Here is a 21,004-nt window from a genome sequence, read left to right on the forward strand (position 1 = left end):
AGAGTCAATCCAGAGCTATAAATGAAAAAAATAAAATATTACATCATTCTTCTATTAGTTATTGCAAGTAACAAATATTATTTCATGCTATTTGAACGTTAAGGAATATTATTAGATGTCTACTTTGATTAATATATTAATTTGATTAATATATTACTGACTTAATATTGAACTTACGATCACATAAATGAGTATGTTTTAATATTTGTTAAATAAACTATTTAATATTTGATTATCAATTAAATTAAAAATTTAATATGATCAATTAATTAATTAATTAATTTTATAAATGAAATATTATTATATTTTTTGTTAGTACTAAAAATATAAATAATATAAAGATAAATAATTTAAAAAATATTTGGTGTTGGAAACGGGGACAACTTCACGTTAGAAATCGGTTGAGAGATAGTGGCTTCCAATTGGTTAGGAAAAGTGATTCTTACAATGTGCTGCTATAAATGAAGCCTTGGCCTGCACACGTTGAGAGAAAGTTGAGATAAGAGTTACTATTTCTTTTCATATTCTCTCCGTACCAAAGGACAAAAATTTTAAGAGTTTTTTTTTTTTTTTGGCTTCTCAAAATAGTTGATAAAAGAGGTTAGGCCGGATGTAGACATATGTTGTAATGAAGAATTTCTATGATATAAGATAGATACACATTTAAACATCTTATGTGATGTAATATAATTTTGATAAAAAAAAATGAATCTAATTTTATTCCGCCACGTGAGTTATGAATATGTTTTTTCTATCAATTGATATCATAGGCATGAATCTTTTGTATTTAAATTATATTTTTGGAAATGTGACAAAACTGTCTATTATTTTGCTTGTAGATTATGGCTTATTATGACGGTACATTCAGACTGCAAAAGTTGCACAGTCCGATCCATGTGAGTATTATTATTGTTTTCTCTTGTACAATATATGTTCCATATTGAACTACATGTAACTTGTACATGATGAGCATTCTCTTTGTCATACTTTGTCACATCAATTCTTTTCAAGCTTTAATATATTTGTTTGTTATGCGCTATTGTAAATATCATGCGCATTATATATTATTTTATTTGTACATAATATCAACAACATTCAAAACATGTACGATGATATGCGTTAGATATTGATCATCCTCATTGTTTAGATGGTTTTGATTATATATTATAGATATTTATTTGAGACCATTGGAACTTTTCTGTCCTAACATGTTTCGGATAGTAAATTCAAATTGTGTAGATGATTATCATATTCTAGAAATTCTTTAAATTAATACTCGGTAAATTAATAAACTTTCTAAAATAATAAATTTGTCCGGTCCCGATTTAGGTCAATATAAAAAATTAAAAAACTCAATAAAATAATAAAATAATAATTTTTCGTGAAATCCTTTTATAATTTTCGGTCCCAAGAAAATCATAAATTAATAATTTATAGAAACTGAAAAAAAAATATTATACTCTATTGAAATATGATTCAATAGTTATTTGTTTTCCTTTAAAGTTGAAGTCTATTTGTGAGATATGGTTTGAATACTCTAACACATTTATGTAATTTATATATGCCAAACTTGCTTAAGAATACATTGAACACATTTGTTCCTCTTGTTTACATTTAGTGTACTTCAAAAGTCATTATTGATTTCCAATGCATATGAACACAGTAATTACTAATTTACGTTGAGTCCCAAGGTTCGCTGTCACGTAATTCTAAGAGACATAGACTAATTTGTCTTTTTGTTTGGTATGTACAATATAATTACTTAAAAACTCTTTAAATTAATAATTATTAATTTATCGATAAATTAATAACTCTCTAAATTAATAAATTTCTCCGGTCCTAATATTATTAATTTATAGAGTTTTAACATAGTTTTTTGAAACATGTATTTTTTTAATGCCAATTGTGTGATGATATGTACATATGGATATCTATATTTATTGATATACATTGATTAAATTGATTAACAGTACATGTGCATATTTCATATATGTAAATGCATGTTAACTCTTTTATGAAACTTGTCACGTGTTAATGTTCTTTCGCATTACTAGAAAAGCTATTATTTACGTCGTTGATTCTAAATCGGTTGTAGACAACCATCTTAGAAAGACTTGCGGTGACATTTTTGTAATAAACTCAAACGTTAGGACATGTTTGCGTAAAATCGCCTTTGAAGAGTTTACGGGATGACAGAATGGTAAATTTTTACTAGGGTACAAAGACGGTTATGTCCTAAAGACCGTCTTTGTTTGCTTAGTCACGTATTGACTACTACCAAGAAGCCCTAGCATTTTCGCGCTCCCATGACTTTTGTGCGAACCTAGCTACCTCCCTCATTTTCTTTCATCCCAACCTAGCTCCCTCATCCCCACTATTATCTAGCTTTCGTGCCGCCGTATCTCGTGCCCGTTGTTTGAGTGCCATCGAAGGTCCCCCGCATTGTCTCCCCATAATAGGTTTTATAGAAACTTGAAGGCGTGGTGGGCTAATTTCAAGTCAGAGGAGGTGTTCATGTTTAGGTGTCGTAATTTTATTTTAATTTTGTGCATTTTTAGTGGTGTTATGTGAAATGCTCTGCTCTTGGTTTTTGATTTGTTTTTGTTGTGGTTCAGTTTGGGTAGCTTCATGTTTGATTGTGTTGGTTGGAATGCAGGTTATCAAGGCCAAAAAGACAAGGCTTCGACGTGCCCAGAAGACCAATATATGCTCATTATTCTACTGCATTGGAATTCTAGTTGTGTTAACCGGTGATTACTTGTTGTATGTTGGACCATTGGATTGCGCCTTGCTGGTATTTTCTCTTCTTTCCCTTTCATTATTTTTTATTTAATATTTAATCGTGTGGACTGTATGGTTTATGTAATGCTGGACCATTTTTTGTTTCTTTTCTGGGAACGAGTGTAGTACTAACAAGGTACATGCTATCCTGTACATTCTTTGTTTGGGGTTTCTTCATTGTACACATAATTGTTGTTTGAAAATTGAAGCATATGTTTGTGTGATTAATTTAATAATTTTGCAATTTTAAAAGTGATTAAAGACCATGCGCTATGGCAATGGTTCATTATTTATCTACCTACTCGAGTTAACGGGTTGTAACTAGTGCTTTATTACTTATGTACTTGCATGCAATGTTTGAAGAACAGAACTATTGATTTTCAAGTATTCAGAAATTAAAAATTATCTACTAGTAGTAGGCTTGTAGGTGATTGTGGCAAAGAAAAGGATGTAATGACTAAAATCTATTTCTCCAGTTACTACTCCAATTAAATAATATATTTATCTTAGTCCTTCACATAGAAAGATTACATGTGTAGAAGACAATCATAGTATTAGCCTCATACCTATAGAGAATAATGTTACAGGTGACAATCATAGTATTAGCCTCATACATGTGTAGACCAAGATGGATGCTTTACTCTTTTCTTTGAGAATAATGTTACAGGTCACAGTCACACACTTTCTAATATTTTAAAAGGAATTTGTGAGAGAGATAATTGTTGTATACCCTGACCCTTCCCAAACTATACGTATGTCCCAAAATAAAGGAACATTTGCTTATTTAGATTCCCATTGGTTTTTAGTTTTCTTCCAAATTTTTCACTACAAAGTCTCCTATTCCAAAATCCAAACAGCAGGGATGGAGAGAAGGTGAAAGTAGTGGTTTCATGGCCCCTTTAAGCCTCAAAATATTTCTTCAACATTATTTAAATTTTCTAAAATAGTTAAAAATTATAAAATTAAACATGTGGTTTAGCCAAAAAATATATAAATCATGGATGTTAAAAAATTGAGTTGCAAAAAAAAAAAGGATCGATGGTATATCGATACTTTTGAACTACTTTTGACAGGAAAAACTTTTGCACATCAGTAACTCCTCTTTTTCAAAACCTAACCTAATTCAAAAGCTACCTAATTATATTTTCATGAAAAATGATATAATTTTTCAAAAATACTGTTAAATATTTTAGGTGATAAATAAATTACAATCAAATACAAAAATGGATGCAATTATAAGTTAGTAATGTCTAGAATTATAAGATTGTGGGCCAAATTTGAGCAGCCTTCTTCAGAAGCTAACCTTAATTTAGCTGACTCACTTTTCAGGTTTGTTGGATAACTGTGATAGCATGATGCAAACACTAAGAGACAACTAACATAGATGTTTCACAAATTTTGGAAGGCAAGTGATTTATTTAGTTACACTTTTTTACTCCTCATCCACCAATTCACCATCACAGTCTCCATAGACACCTGCAAGGCAGAAAGTGTCTCTGTCATCATATTTGAATTTGAAAGCATTAGAAAAATATGTCAAAGCAGCAGTAGACTTGGCTTGTAGTGGGGAAAACCTAGTTTTAGAAAGCCTTAAGTATACCTCCTAATAACCAGTGTGGCAACTAAATGTCTGAATTGAATCCTATGACAGTATCTTTGGGGTAATATAAACAATACGATATATTAGTAACAACAGATTCAGTAAAAGTATTACAAGCCCTTGAAAAATCTTGTTCAGTTATTAGTGGAATGGTGATTAATTTATTGATGTGAAACGGGATTGATGTGAAACGGGATTTGGTTGCGGTAGCTGACTTTTAAATTAACAGTGATGTAACAACTTTGAAGATTTGAATAACTGCTAATTCTATTTCTGATGTAACAGCTTGTGAGTTTGTTGGTTATTTACTATGACAATTTGCTATAAGCAATGTCTTAGCAACCACTTTGACGAAAAAACTAGAAACTTCCTTAATTATGATGAAATCACTTATTTCATTTTTATAATTTTGGAATTTTCTTACAATATAAGGGGGAAATCATTTAAGAAATAATATAATAATAAAGATGAAAAATTGCACAGGTTTAACAAGTCCAAGACCAAGTTGTGTTCAATTTTTTCTTATTTTGGAATTTTCTATCAATTCTATTGACACTATGAAAGTGTGAAAAGTTTCTCATTCTACTTTTACTTATTAGGAATTTACTTGATGAATCTATTTATTCCCTATGGTCATTTGCTTGAACTTCTTTCTAACTGCTTCTTTGGCATAAAGTAATTTTTTTATTTTTGGAAAGGTGGTTTGTATATTGATACTAGGGAAAAGATGGCCTGTATTCTGATTTTGAACCAAGTAAATAAGCAATAGCACATGCACTATCAACCCAGCTATTTCTGTTAACATAACTATCTCAGCTATACCCAGAAGTTGATAACTATTACGATTTATGACACAACTTAACAATGATGTTGTTCTAACTTATAAATTCTAATCACAGTATAATCACCTAAGCATGACAAAACATAATTAATTTCTATTATCGGTGGCAATAGTTGGAAAGGATCAATTATGACCATTTCTGGCTTTCACTCTATCTCCAGGAGGAAGATAATCATATTTTAATTCTTGAAAACACAACCTATAGAAAAAATATAGTTTTTCATCATACATTGAGTTTAACATTCTTTTATTGTGGTACAATATTGTTTCTTGAATTGATTCATTTGTGCGTATGGCTGATAGACTATTCTTCCTCTCTTGTAAAGCTTCGGCAATTTTTATTGGTGTGCAAAGCAAAAATTGCTACAGTCATTGGCTGAAAATATCAGTGTTGTGGCTCATTTTGTAAGTTGCCTCTCTTTATTAAAAAAGACACAACCTTTTAAAATTATGTATGTGGTGACATTATTTGCCATGTGGCACTAACTTTCACCTTAGATATTGTTGTAATGATGCGTTTTCACTCCAGCCACTTGCACAATTCTTATTTTACCTTATTATGTTAGTTGATAAATCCTAGGATACATAAACCACGAGTGGCAGCAAGGTCGGTACATGACCAAAAAAAACAGAAACAGAAACAACACTCATGGCATTAACAATTAGTTATTTTTCTTGTTGTCGTCTTTGCTTTGCAAACAATTAGTTCTTCAACTGTGATTTGAACTCTATTGTTATTTGAAGTTTTTTCTATTGTTATTTGTCAATTTGATATGCATTTCAGGTTGGACAATTGAGAGGGTATCAAAGAAGGTTCAAAGTACAAAATTGAAATTGTTTTTGGACTGGTAATATTTTTATTTATGGAAGTTGTATACCATTTTCATACCATGAAATTGTTATGCTGTATGGCAATGTACTAATGGTATGATTCTAAGAATCAGTCATTGGCTTTTACTTAATCCGCTTCTTATTTTCCCTGTTAAAGCTTCGAGTTATAGTCATACTAACACTAGTTCATGAGTTGAATCTTTAGATATTTCATCTTGTTACATTATTTCAGGTTATGGTATCCTTGGTCAGCCGCTTCCTAGTTGCTTAAGTACCTCACTGCTTTGTAGAAGATTGTACCAACCTTTTTACTTGGTAAGATTATAACATACTTTTCTGGTACTATTGAGACTTGATTGTGAATGTAATGCAATTTCTGTAGTGATATTGATAATGAGGGCATATTAGAGTAGGAGGGCCGTTGTAGCATGTTTGCCTGAGTACTTGTAATAATAATATTGAGTTATTTTATCTTTAATCAACATGTATTAATCATTCGTCTTGAAGACCTCGAGGGAAATCAGAGTAAAACATAGTTTTAAAGGGTTGTTGTCTTATAAACCAAAAAGGTGTATATAATTTAGTTTGATTCGGAGACCCATGAGAGAGAGGAAGAGAGACAAAATTAACTTTTGTTGCCTCACGGACCTTCTCTTCAAATAATGTTTAATTTATTTTCAAATCCTGTTGTCTGTTGTACAGTGTGGTTGCCTGAGGCAGATAAAAAATAGCTTGAACTTTTGTGCTTAACGTCATTGAATCTGTGTCTTTTTTCCCTCTCCTGTTTGCTGACAGCTTCAAAGTCTTCAGTTACAACTCTTTCTTTTTCTAGCAGAGGTTCATTTTGGTCCAATGCCATCAAATTTTGTGTTGTTCTTTCAATCTTAGATATGAAGGCATCAATTTGTTGCTTTAAGCTATTCCTAAATTTGACCCATGCCTGACTCTCGCCTATCTTTTACTGCCATTTTTAGTTTATGAAAGTCAAAAGATGTTGCCTATCTATTATGAAGTGTAAGTTACACAAGAGAGAAGAACTGTGCCCATCTAACCTTAGAGTGTATCAGACCATTAAGTTTCGATATGTATGATGTGGCTGCAGAAGCTTTCTTCTTCCAGTCTTGGATTTCCTTTTCACAATCTTATGACTTTGATTTCCAGTCTTGAAGTAATGGTGGATCTGTGTTCCCATCAATTTCAAATTGCAAAACAGCAAAGGACTACCCAGATAACCAAGCTTTCAACCCAATAACACCCCAAATCCACAAGGGGAATAAACAGATAGGAAATCCAAAAAAACAGGTTACACCAAATATACCTTTAGCTTCTTCCTTAAATTGATTAATCTATTCCGTAACATTCTCAGCTGCTAACTTCGCTGCAGCCTCTATGTGATGTCCATGTTTTAAATCTTTATCTAAAGAACCAAGAGAAGCTTCCAATTCTTGAATTCGTGAATTCATATCCCGATTTTGCTCATACTCCAACTTGTAGAATATTTTCCAAAAATACAAACAAATCAATTCAGCTGTGACTAGCTAGATAGCAAATAAAACTAAAAGTTGAGCTCCACCTATCTTCTCTTTGTTTCCTCTTCATCAACTCTCTTAGGTAGTTGAAAACCTTCTGAACATAAAAGGAGATGCAGTACAAGAAAGTTTGGCTAAGTGAGAACATTATATGCAACAACGACCAGGTTGCATATCATTAACAAAAATGACAGTTGAAGAACTAATTTTGATGCAGTTCGATGAGAATGTACTCTTGCCTGGTCCACCACATAATCAATGATTTCATCCACATGGACAAACAACAAAGAGTTATGAATCAAAAATTAGTAATGTGAAATAGATGTTAACGACAAAATAGTTAATAGCTATTAGATATACATTTGCTGACCAACCCACTTAAACAGTGAAACCAACATCTTAACAACAAAATAGGTAATAGCTACTAGAAAACCTTGTTTCTACCATCTACAGGTCTCACTGGCTCCATCTCCCCCTTTCTCACAAAACTCCGTTCTCTCTTTCAGCTTAATCTCTCCCATAATAGATTGTTTGGTACTCTCCAACACCACTTTTTGTCATTGGTGAATCACTTGCTGGTTCTTGAATTGAGCTATAACTGTCTCTCTGGTCAATTGCCACCTTTTGTTGTTGATATCAGTGGCAAAAATAGTAGTGGTGGTGTTATTCAGGACCTGGATTTGTCTAGATGGAATAACTTCTTGTCAATTTCTCCATCTCCATGTTCAATTCCAATACAGCCCAAGATAGGATTGCTTTCTTTGTGGCACTACCTGAAACTCAAATTCAGAACCTCATTTATTGGACTTGTGCACACTACCAGTAGTGTTTAGTGCCACTCCTTCTTGGATCAATTGAAGAACAAATGGAGCAACCTTTGTGTAGGCATTTCGTAGCATAGGTTCTAGGCCAAGCCAAAGCACCTAATGTGTCCATGATCAAGTTCACCCATAATAACTGCACTGCTGTTAGTGCCACTTTCCCAGCTAACACTGCTGTCACAAACTTGTTTGCATTCTGCTCTGAAAGATTCCATTTCTCTCTTATAGAGAAAAATAGGAGATACCAGGTCAAATAACAAAGTACTTTAGAAATTAAAATAACAAATTAGTTAACATAATTTAGCTTTTCTGTTCATCATACCTTCAATGAGATGCATAGTTTACATTACATTGATATTTGTAATATTAAATGGTCAACAAATTCTGATTGACTCTTAAAGTATCATGTACTTTTTAGAGCTTGTTTCCTGTGCTGTTCCTTTTCTTTATTTTTTTCCTCCTCCTTTCCCAAATTTTATAGCATATTTATTTGGTGAAACTTCACTGCACAATTGTTTGTTAAAATGTGGTTTGTTTCATAATTGTAGTTGTCTCAAAGGACAATGTCAGGGTCATTATTGAAGTATTTGTCAAAGTTGCAGGTACTTCCTCAACCAACTCTTTTTCCCTTTTGCTTAAAATAGTGTTTTAGACTGTTTCTATGAATCTTGGACATGAGAGACCTATATGGGAGACACAAAAATTTGAAGTGTCCCATTAAAATTCTATAATGTATTGATTAGTACATAGATCCTTTTTTGAAGCATATGTTGTTCACATCTCTTATCTCTCAAAATTTACTGATAACCTGACTGCCAATTTGATTGGTATGCAAGCATTTTATTTAGGGAAAAAATCTGCATTTTTATTTCTATTATTTTATTTTTTTTATGTTCATGCTTTCATGGTTTTCCATATATCAAATGTATACCATTTGCAATTTTTTGTAGGTTGATGAAGAGCCAGCAATTAGAACAAATACTACCATATTATTAGGCAATATTGGAAGTTACTTAAATGAAGGAGTATGTTCCAAATGTGCTCTGAAATTCAAAGTGTGATGTGCTTTATTTAATAATGTTAGCATATTTTTCTTTGGTGAAATAACTTGGAAGCTATTTTGCAGACAATAAAAGAGTTTTGATTAATGCATTTACAATTCGTGCATTACGTGATACTTTTCCACCTGCTAGAGGAGCAGGTATCAGAACCATACACATGTATCTATAACTCTTCTTCATTGTTACACTTTTCCTCCAACATAACTCTTCTTCATTGTTACACTTTTCCTCCAACATTCTTTTACGTAATTTTGAATTTTTATCATTCAGGAATTATGGCTTTATGCGCCACCAGTTCCTACTATGACATCACTGAAGTTGCAACTCGGATTCTTCCTAATGTTGTTGTGCTCACAATTGATCCTAACAGGTTATATCTCACTATGAGCTTGTATTCCTTGTAATTCCTTTACTATGTGAAGATTAGGAATATTTCAGTGACTTAACTTACCCCATTAATTAGTATTTTTAGGGGGTTGATTCATCTTTTTTGTACTGTAATTCATTGTTGTTTGATTCCTTTTTTTCCCTATTTATTATATATTGATATGCTCACGTGGATCTTCTTTTGTATATATATTTATACATGTGCTATGTGATGCTTTGTTTTTTGTTTCTTGTGTTTATATTCTAAATAGAGATCGTTTTTTTGTACTGCTGGTTATTTGGTCATTTATTGAGACAATGGTTGCATGTTGTTCTTTTCATTGTTTAAACAGTGATGTTAGAACTAAGGCATTTCTAGCTGTTGATCAATTTTTGCAGATAGCAAAGCAACATTATGAAAAAGTATACTCTGAAATTGTTTTTGGCTATTATTCTGATGCTTATCATGGTTCCTAAATCAGCCAGCGTGTAATGTATAATATCTTTTAGAAGAAATTAGTTATGCAGGCTGGATTTATATGTTTGTGTGTGTGTGTGTACATGCCTATCTCTTAGACTTCACCTCTGATAATCTTGTTCAAATTTTAATTAAAAAGATCTTATATTAGAACAAAACTCTCATATTGAGAAAGCATCATTATATAGACTAATGTATTATGAAGATGATAATCTAATGTGATGCTAGTGTTCTTTTATTTTTTCTTAAAGACAAATGCAATAGATACCAGTTGTGGTGTGGGAAGTTCATTTGTTCCAGGAAATGCTAGTTTGCTTGGGTGAGTCAGTCCAAACTTTGTGTGATTGAAAATTCAAATGTTAAGCAATGGATATATATATATATATATATATATATATATATATATATATATATATATATATAAAGAGAGAGAGAGAGAGAGAGAGAAATCATATGAACTTCTGATGTTAGATTTCAGTGTCTGATTGAGAGTTATCATCTATGGTTATGCCAAACCAGAACATAATGAATTGAAAAACTGTCGCATGTTTTATGCCTAAAATTAACGGCAATCCACAAGAAATGCACTGATCTTTTTTGTCATTTTTGATAGTATTACTGAAGAAAATACATATTGTGTTTTAGGGATGTTATTGCCATTTTATGTAGCTTGTGATCTGTACATGAAAGTTTTGACAATTTCCAAAATAGCCTAGTGATCCAAAAATGTTGTAGCATAGTTCTAATTTGAAAAACACTTAATCTGAAACTTAATGGTTGTCCTCAGGGTGTTTGGGAGGCACAAATATTAGAAGGGAAAAGGAGATCGAGGAACATGAGTGAAGTTGGAGTTGGGGGGGGGGGGTTGCGTGAGCGGTGCAGGAATGATTTGCAGAGGAACCTTACTTTCACCAAGTGTATAACAATAATAATCAATTTTAGCATGAATGATTTGCAGATGAACCTTACTTCTTTAATTTACTTAGCACTTGCAATTTCTTTTTTGGGATATGTCTTGTGATTCGTATTGCTTTATATTAGTGCATCACTCCCTCAACCTCAATAAATTATTACTAGGACCACTATATGACATATATAGTATTTAAATTTTTAAATTTTAAGAAATTAATAGTATATATGTAAAAATTATGTAAGAAACATAACACTAGTGTCGAATTGTATTGTAATTTCTATTAAACCACATATGTTACTAATACTCATTCTAGATTCAAAAGTAGTTCCATCTACCCCATCCTTATAAAGGAAGAACATATTGATTTTAAGCCACCGGACACGGGTTGAACCAGACCCACAAACCCAACATGCACGTTGAAGGTTGATTGTTTTTCATTCACATTGTTTTGTTAAAACTGTTGCTTGGAAAATTATTTAACCTAATGCAGTGTTGTAGTTTTAGTTGACATTTGTAGATAACCTGGTATTTTGCTACGAATTAGAAAGTCTTACACACAAATGACATACTAAGACGGTTATTGGAAAAACCGTCTTAGTATGTCTAATTTTCTAAAACGATTATTCGTAGAATCGTCTTAGAAAGTTGGCCTACTACAACGGTTAAAAACCAAAAACCGTCTTTAACAAACGACACATTCTAAGACGGTTGTCAGAATAACTGTCTTAGAAATTCCAATTTATAAAGACGATTCTAAAACCGTCGTTGTACATGTTGGCACATTTTACTACACTGTGTTATGACGGTTCAAAACTGTCGTAAAATGTCTTGCAGAATCGACTTAAAAGGCTTCATTTGTAATAGTGTCGTGAGATGTGTATATGACACATTTTTAATATATAATTAATGGTTAATAATAAGAAGAAGCAACCTGATAGAAAGGAAACTTATAATTAATAATTAATTATAGCATGAGATGTAATTTTCGAAATTATTTTTTATACTAAACATTTTGACTACTCATGATAGTGTTACATTTAATTCATAGATTTCAATAGTATTAATCTAACAACCAAGAACTTATGAGGTATGATAATCTTTAAAGTGTATATGATACAATTTCTCTTCCTTAAAATATGTATGAGAAATGACTTGGCAACCAAGTAGTTCATTCATGATTTTAATTAATATTTTTATTAATTTTGTAACTCTTTTGTCTTCTTTTTAAATGTGAAAATATGTTCTAACATAATTGTGTTTTACTGCATGATTGATTGATAGTATGTCTTTACTTTTACTCCGTGGAATACTTGAATCTCATAAATTGGTTGGAGTCAATTATGATGACTGATATCGCAATTTGAAAAGTGTTCTCATACACGAGAAGCTTATTGACACATTGATAAGCATGTTATTGAAGCACTTGACCTAAATAGGCAACCAATACTTATAAGAAGTATGTGGAACACTCCCTTATTGACAAATTCATTATTTTGGCATCAATGATTTTGAAACTCCATAGGCAACATGAGGATATGGATCCACAAGAAACCATCAAACATCTTAAGAAGATGTATGGTAGTTAGAGCAAGACTGCAAAATACTATATATCTAAGACTTTGTTCAAGTTCACAATGCCTGTAAATGCTCAAGTTGGACCACACGTCCTTAAGATGATTGATCTAATAATAGAGCAACTTCAGAAGTCAAAATGCAAACTTGGGAAAGAGCTTTCTCAAGACTTGATTCTGCGGTCTTTCCCTGATACTTTTTCACAATTAATCGTGAATTTCAACATGAACAAAATGAACTAAGATTTGCATGAGATGTTGAATTTGTTGATTGATTATGAGAATCAAATCGCCTATACAAAGAAAAGGAAGCTACCATTGTTGTTGGCAAGAACTCCAAGAAGAAAGGCAAGGGAAAATATAGACCAAAAAGGAAGCCTCTTTTTTTTTAGGAAAATTGTAAATTATATTAAACCCAAAATGATACAACAATAAACGGGGCATACCCCGCAGTTAGAGAAAATCAAAAGCCTCCCTAATACAAGAAGGCCTATATCAAGATGCTAAAACAAATGCAACAGGTGCGCTTGTCTATACAAAAGAAACTTAATCTTACTAATAACCTCTACTACAAAAAATTGATAATCTTCAAATCAGTTTTTTCCTAGACAGCCAGATGCAGTAGACTGTAATTGCTATAGCCAGACAACGAAATTTTCCTTGAACACCTGATGTGGATCTGCCCCTAATTAAAGAGTCAGTAATGCGCTGCAAAGAAGTGAAACACCTGCGAAAAGGAGCCAAATCATGAATGTGAACCCAAACTTGGAGAGATTTCCTGCAAGAAAAGAACAAATGAGCATTTGACTCAGTCTCATTTGAACATAAAGGGCAGAGGGAACCCTTCTTCAAAAAAGCAGCTTTGTCAAGAGTAAGCAACCGGTTCCTTTTAACAACCCATAGAATGAAAGACATCTTAGGGGGGATTGCTGAGTTCCATATAACTGAACATCAACTAACAGTAGGCTTGACACCTCTAATGTATTCATAAACTTTGCCGACAAGCAATTGTTCATTGGTGCTCCAAGATTGAATCCTCTTTTTGGCCTCTTCCGTACTTAGCTCTTTGGAGATAATAAAGTCCCTTATGTGAATGATTTTCTTTGTCAAAACTAAATCTGATGAAGAAGTATTGTAATTCCACACATCGCTCCCTCTAGAATTGTAACGGTGAACCCACTGAACCCATAGAGAATCTTTCTTACAATGAAAGTCCCACAGGATACGAGAAAGAAGCGCAAGATTCCAGTCCTTGAGATTAAAAAGGCCTAAACCCCTTTCTTTTTTCGGAGAACAAACTACTGACCAAGCAACCAAGGGCTTGTTTTTGCCAATATCCGCTTTGCCCCACAAAATCTAAGGGTGGTGTGACCAAACCCATGCACAACAAGGCCAAGAATAACCAAAGTGATGCTAAGTGTTTCTTCTGTAAGGAGAAAGGATGCTGGCTGAGAAACTACAAGAAGTATCTTGATTCTTTTAAAAACAAGAAACAATGTGAGACATTAGTGAAAAATGTTTTTGTGATATCTTTAATAATATTAGCTTTTCTTGTCATTTTGGGTCTAACTCGATCCTATAAAACCAACTTGTAAGGTGAAAATTATTTCTCTTATATAATCCACCTTAAGACTATCTTTAATTAATGTAGGATTTCAACATGTCTTCCTTTTGCCCACAGCTACCTGTTATGTGGGACTTTCAACACATCCCTATATTTAGGTGTAAGCACAATTTAGATGACTTTTTTAACCTCTCTAAGATAATACTACTTACATTTTCCATGTATTTTGATTCTAACAATTGACTCAGTTCATTTGGAGATAGCCTTGAATTTGGTTTAGTTTGACCTCCCCCATTTAAGCAACTTGAACCAATAAACATTCCTTTCCAGTTCAATACCTACCAACTTTATGGGCTTCATGAAAAAATATTGATGACAAAAACCAACAAATAAATAAAATCTCAAATATAGGGAAAACACGGTACCTGAAGGGCATGCCATGATTTCTAAGAAATGATAATCACATTTTCCAGTTTTAAGTTTTTGTACAATGTTAACAAGGTTCTGTAATCTCAAATATAGGGAAAACACGGTACTTGAAGGGCATGCCATGATTTCTAAGAAATGATAATCACATTTTCCAGTTTTAAGTTTTTGTACAATGTTAACAAGGTTCTGTAATCCATAACAGAGAGCAAATTTCAACATTATTAATCCATAACAGAGACAATATGTAGAACGGTAAGCAAAGGTACTCCTCTATGTCCTATAGGCTTTGGCAGGGTACTCTCTTTCATTAGGATTCAGCAACTCTCCCAATGTAACAAGAAATATAATATCTATTATTACTAAGCAAAAAGTGACTCAATTGTTTATACCTACGATTTATTTGTAGACCCAACATAGCAAAACATCCTAATGAAATAATCCTATTTTGAGCCAGAATGAGAATCCAAACAAATAAAATAAATAATCCCAGACCAAAAAACCTAATTTTGAAAAATAAATCTAGATGGAATAATGAAAACTAATAGCCCATTAAATCTACTAATAGAAAACTTGTGTTCATAACATGTACAGGGGAATAAAGGATCTATTTTGGTTCAAAAAAATACTATCACAATAAAATTATGCTATAAATAAATACCTGCATATCAATTCCTCAAGCATGAAAGTTCTTCAATTGTCAAGATAGGCATCTAGCAACACTCCTTACATCCTTAACTCTCAAGAACCATTAGAAGAACGATATAATCTTTTTCCATCAATATAGCATAGAGTTAACTCTAGAGTGTGGTATAATTGTTAAACTCTAATAAGTTAACTTACCATGAATGACTTAAGAAACTTACTTTTTCTTTCAATCAATTGTCTTGGCTAAGATCTTAATTTTATTATAAGTTCAAACTCATTACCTAGAGTAGATGAATTCTTTCTTAAATAATCATTAATCCTACAAGTATTCAATCATATTTAATGTCCATTCAACTAGTGTTTTGAAACATTGGGTATCCCGAAATTAAAATATAACAAATGACTTATTAATTATTATGATAATCTCATGTTAAAAAAAATACATTTCTTCTAAAAAATTTCCTATTGATAGTCTAAGGTAACATTAACCATTAGAAAACCTCATTTGAGTTCAATGATCCCATCTCTGTGTTCATTATCTATATGTGTAAATTAATAAATAAAACCTATTAATATTCATGCAATGAATACTTTCACATATATTGATCTATGCATATTATTATGTGTTATTCACAATAATCTTATATCAAGATCAGTTTAAATTAAAATTATAAAAGATATGTTTCTCATTTTTCATAATCTGTTATGATAACAAATTTTTAACCATAATCAAAGAATTTATCAAAATAACTATTTTATCAAACAATATAAATATGATAAAGAAACAAAATACTTTATTATAAAAACTAGAATTGATTTCATGATAATTTAATCTTGGACATACACATTAGTCTCAACATCTACATCATTATATAGCTTGGCATTATATTATATATACCCAGATAAACAAACTCTAGCTATACAAGGCACAACAAAACCCTATATTATCTTCGAGTTAATACATAATTTTATCCCAAAAAGTGACAACTTATGTTAGGTTTGTCCCTTGAAGAGGCTCTATAATTGTCAACGTGTAAACAATTTCATCCATCAAAACTAATTTGCATAGATGAAAACTTTCTTTCAGGGACCAAAGCAACATAAATTGCACTGCATGATGAAAGAATGATAAACAACAAGCAAAGATTGTTGGTGAAGGGATAATCATGGACTCTTACGCATGAAAGAATGTTCACTTCAAAGAAATGATGAGAGAAATTAAATGACACACATCAAGAAACTACTTTGGAAATTTATGTCATCAATGAATGGTTCTTAAACACCAATTGTCCAATTTGTTATAATGGATAAATACTTAAATAGTCAGATATTCATACAATAGATACTGATAACAACCTTCCTCACAAGCATAAAACTAATGTTATAAAGTTCACAAGAACTTGCCTCCAGAGTAAGAAAATCCGAATTCCTGATGTTTCTAAAGGTCAAGTAGTCATCAATCTGTCTTCCAAAATGTTTTTTAGCAGCACATCGGAAAATTGTTTCCGCATAACCTCCAAAGCTTCTATGGACCCCATAAATGTATCCTTCTTCATTAATATTTATTAGCCTGAAAGCACCACACTACATTTGAACACCATTGTTTTACAAACACATGAAATTAGATAATGGAAGCAAAAGTTAGTTACTTAGTTTCATACATTTTGTCCAGAGGAGTCTCTTAGTTTATTTATTTTTCTTAATAAATGATTCACTACAAAAGGATTGTTTTTAGTGAACATGTTACACTTAATTACTAGTTTTTCTTGTAAAGATGAAGAAACCTAGGCTTTTAAAATCAACTTCTTTTGACTGTAAGATTGAACCCAAACATTCATTAGCATACATTAGTTATGTTAAAAGTGAGAAAAAAATGACAAAAAAAGAGGGAATGCATCAAACTTATAACCTGAATCAATTCCAAAACTTCTCCAGTTCTCAATACTAAATCTACCTCTGAAATCATGTTAATTTCACTCTCATGCCCTTCAACTTGGTACCCAAATAGGGAAGCAAAGTCATTCCTAGAAGCCTCAAGCTTTTTATCATAACAAGGCATCACAATGACACGATAAACTTCTTTTGGCCAGTTAAAAAAATCATTCAGGTGTTTTACTCTGCATATAACTCTCTGGAAATTGCTTTGTGCCAAAATATATCATATGACTAACGGTTGAGGCATCATAATCATCAAAAGATTAAGTGACCTCCCTCAACTTCAAGGTAAATGTATGTTTTTTTCCATCTCAAATTATAATTTGGAGTTAATACACAACCTAAGTCCTAATTCTTGGCACACATAGTTCTTTATGATAGCTCCAATCGTTTCCTGTAGAATCTTTACTGATGAAATATAAGGTAGAACAAAGGATCCAACTTGCTTTTTCGCATAGGATACCCAATCTGCACATAGATGTTCACATCAATAACCGTAACCTATTCTGCACATTGAAAAGTAATTCTAGTCCCCAACCCTATATTTCTAACACAAAAAATGAAATAGTAAGAAGCAATCACAACAGAAACATAGAGCCATGTTAATGAGAAACACAGACCATAGTCGTCAACGTACACAACATCTACATTTCTACTTCAAAAGTCTAAAGAAAAAAAAATCATTTTTTCAAGATTTCTACACAAGTTCAACTTCTAACCCCAACACATGTGCTTATTGATAACTTATATAATTTTTAATACACTTCACTTTGTTGAGTTCTTATATTTTGGATTTTTTTCGAGTCATTATTCATGTGTCAAGTGATGTCCAACGTCCAAGTCTCTGTGTTTCATAGACAATTTGCCAATACTATGATCTTGATATGTTTAACTTCTATACCTGGGCAGGCTAATGCAATTATAGGTAGGCTTAATTTAGTCTTCTCATCATCAACCAAGTGCTTCTGTCATATACCTTGTGATGAACTCCACACAAGATTCAACAAGGGTCAAATCTCTACTGCAACTTCTATAAAAAATTGCCTTCACTCCCAAGGATTTAAAAAATCTTGTCAGCTTTTTGAAAGCATGTAATGCCAAGAGTTTGGCTGACAGTCAGGGGAACAAGAAGGTTGGACTTTTTTTTTCTTCCCAAATATAAAGAAAGTCTGTCAGCAACAGGGACTAATGGTATGTTTGGTTGGATGGAAGGAAAATAGAGAAGGAAGAAAAGGTTTAAAATTTGAATTGGAAATAAAATGATAGGAAGGAAAATTTTAAATTATTGTATCTACAAAAACAATTTTTTCTTTCATTCTCTCTCCAAACAAGCAGACAAAAATGTTTTGTTAGACGAGTTTTCTTTCCTCCCACTTTCTCTCCTACCAAACAAACCATAAATCTAGTGATTTTAGATTTTGGAGGGATTAAAATCATAAAAAATAATTACAATGACAAAAACCAAAATAAAAACATTTTAGAGTAACCAAAAATATATCTGACCCAAGAAAATATTATGACCAAAGCAATATCTAAAGTGTCACCTGAATTGGAGAAATACCAAAATGAATTGCAATAGAAGCCCTTAACTGAGGAGAAAGAGACACAATCACAACTTTTCCTGAATTAATGTTGTTCAGAAACACTTCCAAACTTTGTGTCTCCAACATAACTGTCTCTCCTGATGTGACGCATCCACTGCATTACCAAACAAATAAATTATGATTCTGATAGGAAGAATGAACCTCAGCCACGATCAAGAGGAAGGTCCATGAGGAAGCTGACCACACTTAGGTAACTCAAGGACTATGTCTGAACAACCGTTGGAAGTTGAGCTGGCAATCATGTTTGGCATATTTCTGTTTTGGTCTGCCATTTGCTTTTCCACTAATTTTGTTAGGATTATGTTAGCACCAAATTACAAATTATGTTATTTATGATATCACTATAAATATAGAATTTCTGTAATAAGGCAAAGGCAATGAAAATACCTTAATATTCTCTTTTCCTTAGTTTTGGAGGTTACTAGCCCTCGAAGCCAGGTTCTTGCTTGTTATCATCCTCGTGCACTAACAATTTGGTGCTCTCATTTTCCATCTTCCATGGCGGAATTGACTCGTTCCAAGGTGAATTTCGATAGACTTGAGGATGCTATCACCAACCCATCAATTATCCCTCAATGAGACACTTCACACCATGACCCTTAAGCTGGACTAACTCATTCCAAACTCGCTACCCCTGAATCCCCTAGCCACTCCCCATCGTCCTCTACTGCCATTCCACCACCTGTTTCGCCCTCTTCTTCTCATCACATGAAGCTTGAAGTTCCAAGGTTTGATGGTACAGACCCTCTGGGTTGGATATTCAAGATAAATCAGTTCTTTGAATATTACTCAACCCCTGACCATGAGTGTCTAACTATCGCTTCCTTCTACATGGAAGGTAGAGCCCTGACTTGGTTTTAATGGATGACCCGCTTGGTTATCAAACTCTTGAGTTAACTCGCTAACTCTTATGAGTTTACAAGTCCACTTACCATCTGTGAGTTGACTCGTGGGTAAACTCTCTTTTTAGTAGATTCTGGGTAGACTCTATAAACTCTAACTAAACTCGGTAGACTCTCGAGTTTACCACCAAGTCAACGAATCCGCAAGTTAAAAAAAATAAACCAAAATGTAAGTCATTTTGGATTGTTTTATGTTTGTTTAGTGTTCAACATACTTTTATTTAGTGTGTTGTTCCCAAATAAAAAAATTCTCACCTTTAATAACATCAAACCCTTGATGGGAATGATCTACCACTACTATAATATCTACAAGTTATTACCTAGTAATGATGCATTACTAGACTTGGTTATTTAAGTATTATGAAATTTATGATTTACTATTTTGCTTTATTATATTGTTGAAATGTTTAATTGGTATGTTATTTGTAGACATTTTGTTATTATTTTTATATGAAGTGAACTCTTACGAGTCTACAAGTCGAGTCTATGTAACTCTCACTAGTTTACGTAAACTCTCGAGTTTTTTTTATGACCCGTAATGGTCAACTCATGTCTTGGCCAATATTTCTCTAAGCTCTTCAGACTCGCTTTGCCCCTTCCCTGTATGAGGACCCAGCTGGGCTTTGTTCAAATTAACGCAACACAACACTGTCTAAGCATACCTTTCTTAGTTTGAGGACCTGGCGAACCGAATCATCGATCTCCCACCGCAATTCCTCTTGAGTTGCTTCATTTTTGGCTTGACCCCAAGGATTCCATGAAGTTTAGGCCCTGCAACCACTAATGTTGGTACAAGCCGCTCGCTTGGCCTGCCTCTAGGAGGAGAAGGTTCTCGACAGCCAACGCTCCTTCCGTGGCAAACCTACTCCAATTCCATCTTTCACTACCTTGTCTCCTCCTTCGTTTTCTCTGGCGTCATCCTCCTCCCCTTTGCTACCCACATCGTCAAAACCACTCTCCTCTCTACCTATCAGGAGACTGTCTCCTTAGGAGTTAGCCTTGCGGTGAAAGCATGGCCTCTATTTCAATTGCAATGAAAAGTTCCATCGCGGCCACAAATGCGCCTCTAAGGCTTTTCTTTTGATTGCAGAAGATGATGAGGGTTTTCCAGAAGATAACCCTGCCATGAACCC

General features: G+C 32.8%; 2 long non-coding RNA genes and 1 pseudogene across 5 annotated transcripts; 2 read left to right on the forward strand and 1 right to left on the reverse strand.

The window, feature by feature from the left end:
- The first annotated feature begins 2,296 nt into the window (after positions 1-2,296).
- LOC114386873 lies at positions 2,297-4,217 on the forward strand. Its single transcript, XR_003661190.1, has 3 exons — positions 2,297-2,522; positions 2,657-2,794; positions 4,111-4,217. It is a non-coding gene; the product is annotated as an uncharacterized LOC114386873 (long non-coding RNA).
- Positions 4,218-5,804: 1,587 nt separating this feature from the next.
- On the forward strand, positions 5,805-11,319 carry LOC114387696. 4 transcript variants are annotated; one of them, XR_003661384.1, is made up of 7 exons: positions 5,805-6,070; positions 6,286-6,368; positions 8,952-9,005; positions 9,354-9,428; positions 9,530-9,623; positions 9,735-9,834; positions 10,184-10,369. It is a non-coding gene; the product is annotated as an uncharacterized LOC114387696 (long non-coding RNA). The 4 variants fall into 4 exon arrangements; XR_003661383.1 differs by lacking the exon at positions 10,184-10,369 and adding an exon at positions 11,096-11,319 and having other exon boundaries at positions 5,806-6,070; positions 9,530-9,604; XR_003661381.1 differs by having other exon boundaries at positions 5,807-6,070; positions 9,530-9,604; positions 10,184-10,366.
- A 2,218-nt stretch (positions 11,320-13,537) lies between these two features.
- LOC114386191 lies at positions 13,538-19,062 on the reverse strand (annotated as a pseudogene).
- Positions 19,063-21,004: the final 1,942 nt, after the last annotated feature.

Source organism: Glycine soja, chromosome 15 (genome assembly GCF_004193775.1).
Source record: "Glycine soja cultivar W05 chromosome 15, ASM419377v2, whole genome shotgun sequence".
Classification (NCBI taxonomy): Eukaryota; Viridiplantae; Streptophyta; class Magnoliopsida; order Fabales; family Fabaceae; genus Glycine; species Glycine soja.